Here is a 6,000-nt window from a genome sequence, read left to right on the forward strand (position 1 = left end):
TAGAAGATGATCAAGTGTCTCAAGACAACATTACAGTCTCCGTGCACTCTAAAGCACTGAAGGGACAGAGACAAAAGAACAGTCAAAAAGGAGCTCTTTCAGGATTTGTGACAACCCAGGACTACATTTGACTCAGATTTCATAGGGGTAGTGCCAGATCACATCACAAGCACCAGAAGTGCACTATCTTACTGCTGTTTTTTCCAAACAGTGACTTGGGGCAAGTTACGTGTAGCTACTTTAATGTTGGTTCAACTGAAGATATTATTCACAAATTAACATTTATAACTGACTTTGAATCAGCAAAACATAAAGGGAAGAACAACAAACCAATAAGATGGACATATTCTTGATGCTAATTGGGGCTGCCTGCTAGGTGAGCAACTTACATGCATAAACAAGCAAACAATCTCTGAACACAGCTTAGTCATCCTGGAAGCAGGATATAATAAGCTGGTCTCTGGCCTCTCTGAAATATTGTTATAACCTACTGTTATTGGGCAGGCCTCCTAGTTAATAAACTGAGCCTCAATTCCAACTAAATCCTCAGAGGGTTGCTCATGCTCCCTTATTTCATCTGCATCCCAGACATCACATCCTGTCTTCTTGGTCAGCTGCAATTACGAAGGGCAAACTATGTGTGGTTGGAGGATCTCCTTTCAGGGTTATACTGCAAGACCCTGCTTGAGTAGTCAATGCACCTTCAGGAGGTCTATGGTCATTTCCTGGTGGAAGTGAACACAGAGTTGCATATTGACATCTATCTGTGCATTTCCTGCATGTGCCCTTGCCTTTGTCTACAAATAGCTATCCCCTGTATGGGCGAGAGTCTAGGAACCAAACAGATAGCTGTGAGCATGAATCATGGGGACTCCCAGGATATCTGATGGCTTTTATGGTCACCAATTCATTTAACATTACATGAGCAGAATCCTTTCCTCGTCATATTCACTACTTGTTAGTGATAGGTTAAAGCAATATCCTGCAACCAATACTCCCCCGCACCTGAGGGAAGCTAGAGATAGCCAAGTACATTAAGGCCCTAGCTATTTGAATACCATTCATCAAGGTAGAGGGATAGAGAAGGGTGGACTCTGGTAAAAATGACAGCGTTCTAAATGTACTCATGAGTAGAGGATTTAGAGATTTCATAGGAGTTCCCAGTTGTATCCTGAAATGAGTAGGTTAAAAAGGTTAAGAGCAGCCGTGAGCTCAATGGCCACCACAGTAGCACTGCCATCCATTCCTTGTCAGTACATGCCCTCATCCAGAAGATGGCAGAGCTCTGCATAGCTCTATATGATGGATTAGGACATCCTTAATCCCCTGCAACATCGTTAGTCGATAATTGGCCAACAACTGCAGCACATCTCATAAACCATGGTTATAATTATTTCCCTGAACACTCTTATTAGATTTTATATACAGCAACTCGTAGAATCACAGAATCCCTACAGCGTGGAAGCATAACATTCAGCCCATTGAATCACACTAGTCCTCCAAAAAGCATCCCACCTAGATCCACCCACCTACCCTATCCATGTAACTCTGCATTTCCCATGGCAAATCCACCTACCCTGCATATCCCTGTTCATCATAGGCAATTTAACATGACCCATCCACCTAACGTGCACATCTTTGGACTGTGGAAGGAAACCAGACCACCCAGAGGAAACTAAGAAGATGCAGGAAGAACATGGAAACTCCACACAGTCAGCCGAGGCTGGGATCAAACCTGGGTCCCTGACATTGTGAGGCAGCAGTGGTAGCCACTGAGCCACTGTGCCATCCCCGACGCAATTAAGTTCATTCTCAGGCATGATCTGCCTTGACTCCACAGGATTGCCCCTGAGAAGTCCTACAGATAATTAGTGACCAAACCCCAATGACTGATTTTGACGCAGATCTCTGACTAATTTGGTAGGACATCTCTGACTGACCATCTTCCACTGCTCAGACTGATCTCCCAACAGCGTCCTAATTGACTTGAAATGGCTTGGGCTGCTTCCACCTGACCTCGATGACTGTGACCTTATCCCTGGACTGCACTGGCATAGTTTCTCAGGCTTACATAGGACAAACCCTAGGACTGACTGTGGCCATGCCCCTGCACTGGAATTGGACCAGCCACTTGACTGACTGTGGCAGTTTCCCCTGAAGCATTCCTCTGCCATAAGATACATGGGAACACCAGCGGCATACCATCCTGCCTTGGAAATACATTGCCGTTCATGCAGTGTGGCTGACTTCACAATCTTGATGCTCATTTCTTCATGGTATTGTGTATCTACCTACTCCAAATGGACTGTAGCGTTTCAAGGTGGCAGCTCATGACCACCTTCTCAAGAGCATCCGGGTATACACAATAAATGTGGCACAGCTAATGATCTCATGACTGACGTTTTAATAAGATAATTGATTTCAACTGACAGATTAGACACAACCTGAAGTAGATTATTGCTTTTAATACTTATTCAGATTTATCTTTGATCAAGAATGCTTCCTGAGAAATTTCAGTTTGGCAGAATTCAAGCTTACCACATTCATAAACATTCAGGTTTTTCTGTTTATGTAATTTAGACAACCAGGAGAGGAATCTGCCCAAGAACATTACCATACCCCAAATAACCTGCTAAATTTCAATAAGCTTTCATTGTCCCACAAACATCTCCAATTTTAAACATCTGGAATTTCCCTCTTCAGAAAACATACTTCCCAACTTGCATAACTTTATAAGATATTAAGGCTAGTTTCAATTGTATTAGAGGTGACTTACTTTTCCAATTTTATGAACAGACATGAACAAGCAATAAATTTTAAAAATTGCTAAGCATATGACCATGCTAAAATTTGTAATTGTAAGTCTAATGGAATTCAGTTTTGTGTTATTTATAGCTATTAAAAAATATCTAACAACACCCAGGAATACCTAAGAGTTGCTAAGAATATTGCACCCAACTATATATAAAAATAGACTATCTATTAATAGAGGATAAAATGCCTTTTGAAAAGTATTACCTGTGGGTTTCTAATGCTTCTGAAATTTCAGTGAAAGAGCCGTATATTTTCTTTTAATTTCCCTCTTGCTTTGCGGAAGTGGGCGATGTCCAAGATGGAGGAGGGGAAAAATTTCTGGCTGTAAGAGCTGCTCCTTTTTTCGAGGTATTTTAGGTGTTGGAGGTGATTTTCACGAATTCCAGGAGCAGCAATTACTGTTTTATATGCGGTATCATTGTTTTGGAACTTTGGAAAAAAAAAGTCAAAACAACAGCAGTTTAAAAGGGAGAAGAGCAGACAAAGGAAGCACTTGGTGAGGACAGTGCAGGAGAGAGAGAGAGAACCTGCACAGTTACCGCCTTTGCTATTTGAATTCATGTTTCGCTGGACATCGGAGTGTATGTGGGAAAATTGACAGTGAAATTCACAACTAATCTTGGAGGAACTGTTGGGTGAAGTTCACAGCACAGAATCAGATAAGTTAATTGTTGTTTTAAGTCTGTCCAAGAGAAAGGCTGTATTAGTGAGTACAGTGGGTTTTTTCATGATTATATGTTTTTGGAGATAAGTCTCTTGATTAAACTTAAAATATAAGCCATAGCTAATAATTTAACCTGGGGCAGTGTTTGTGGAGGAATAAGACAGTGTTATTTTCTGGGTCTGTAGATTGTGAAGGAGCAAAAATGGCCTTTGCAGTGCTATGTACTTCTTGTCAGATGTGGGAGTTTAAAGAGAGTTTAAGGGTTACTGCGGATTATATCTGCCATAAATGCTGTTGGATGCGAATCTTATCAGATCGAGTGGATCGGTTGGAGAGACAGATAGAAGCAATGAGGAATTTGCAACAGCAACAGTATGTGATGGATGGCAGTTATAGGAAGGGGGGAAAGTCTCAGATACAGTCACATAGATCGGTTAATTCCAGGAAGGATGAGAGGTAGGCAGCTAGTGCAGGAGTTTTTTGTGGATATACCCATTTCACACTGGTATGCTGTTTTGGAAAATGTAGGGGGTGATGGATTCTCAGGGGAACGGAGCACGAACAGCCATGTTTCTGGTATTGAGACCGGCTCTAATGAAACGAGGGGTACATCGGCTTCCAAGAGATCAATTGTGCTAGGGGATTCTGTGGTCCGAGGTACAGACAGACGTTTCTGTGGCCAGCAGAGAAAAAGCAGAATAGTGTGTTGTTTCCCTGGTGCCAGGATCAAGGATGTCTCAGAGGGTGCAGAATGTTCTCACGGGGGAGAGGGGCCAGCAGGAGGTCATTGTCCACATTGGAACCAACAACATAGGAAGGGAAAAGGTTGAGATTCTGAAGGGAGATTACAGAGAGTTAGGTTGAAATTTAAAAAGGAGGTCCTCAAGGGTAGTAATATCTGGATTACTCCCAGTGCTACGAGCCTGTGAGGGCAGGAATAGGAGGATAGAGCAAATGAATGCATGGCTGAGGAGCTGGTGTATGGGAGAAGGATTCACATTTTTGGATCATTGGAATCTCTTTTGGGGGTAGAAGTGATCTGTACAAGAAGGATGGATTGCACCTAAATTGGAAGGGGACTAATATATTGGCAGGGAAATTTGCTAGAACTGCTCGGGAGGATTTGAACTAGTAAGGTGGGGGGTGGGGCCCAGGGAGGTAGTGAGGAATGAGATCGATCTGAGAAGGGTACAGCTGAGAACAGAAGTAAGTCAAACAGTCAGAGACAAGGTAGGACCAATAAATTAAACTGCATTTATTTCAATGCAAGGAGCCTAACAGGGAAGGCAGATGAACTCAGGGCATGGTTAGGAACATGACACTGGGATATCATAGCAATTACAGAAACATGACTCAGTGATGGGCTGGACTGGCAGCTTAATGTTCCAGGATACAAGTGCTACAGGAAGGATAGAAAGGGAGGCAAGAGAGGAGGAGGAGTGGCATTTTTGATAAGGGATAGCATTACAGCTGTGCTGAGGGAGGATATTCCTGGAAATACATCCAGGGAAGTTATTTGGGTGGAACTGAGAAATAAGAAAGGGATGATAACCTTATTGGGATTGTATTATACACACCCCAATAGTCAGAGGGAAATTGAGAAACAAACTTGTAAGGAGATCTCAACTATCTGTAAGAATAATAGGGTAGTTATGGTAGGAGATTTTAACTTTCCAAACATCGACTGGGACTGCCATAGGGTTAAAGGTTTAGGTGGAGAGAAATTTGTTAAGTGTGTACAAGACAATTTTCTGATTCAGTATATGGATGTACCCACTAGAGAAGATGCAAAACTTGACCTACTCTTGGGAAATAAGGCAGGGCAGGTGACTGAGCTGTCACTGGGGGAGCACTTTGGGGCCAGCGACCATAATTCTATTTGTTTTAAAATAGTAATGGAAAAGGATATACCAGATCTAAAAGTTGAAGTTCTAAATTGGAGGAAGGCCAACTTTGATGGTATTAAGCAAGAACTTTCGAAAGCTGATTGGAGGCAGATATTCGCAGGTAAAGGGACAGCTGGAAAATGGGGAGCCTTCAGAACTGAGATAACAAGAATCCAGAGAAAGTATATTCCTGTCAGGGTGAAAAGGAAGGCTGGTAGGTACAGGGAATGCTGGATGACTAAAGAAATTGACGGTTTGGTTAAGAAAAAGAAGGAAGCATATATCAGGTATAGACAGGATAGATTGAGTGAATCCTTAGAAGAGCATAAAGGAAGTCGGAGTATACTTAAGAGAGAAATCAGGAGGGCAAAACGGGGACATGAGATAGCTTTGGCAAATAGAATTAAGGAGAATCCAAAGGGTTTTTACAAATATATTAAGGACAAAAGGGTAACTAGGGAGAGAATGGGGCCCCTCAATGATCAGCATGGCGGCCTTTGTATGTAGCCACAGAAAATGGGGGAGATACTAAATGAATATTTTGCATCAGTATTTATTGTGGAAAGGGATATGGAAGATATAGACTGTAGGGAAATAGATGTTGACATCTTGCAAAATGTCCAGATTACAGAGGAG

Source organism: Chiloscyllium plagiosum, unplaced genomic scaffold, assembly GCF_037043375.1.
Source record: "Chiloscyllium plagiosum isolate Xiang-an unplaced genomic scaffold, Cpla_swu_hap1 HiC_scaffold_15, whole genome shotgun sequence".
Lineage (NCBI taxonomy): Eukaryota > Metazoa > Chordata > Chondrichthyes > Orectolobiformes > Hemiscylliidae > Chiloscyllium > Chiloscyllium plagiosum.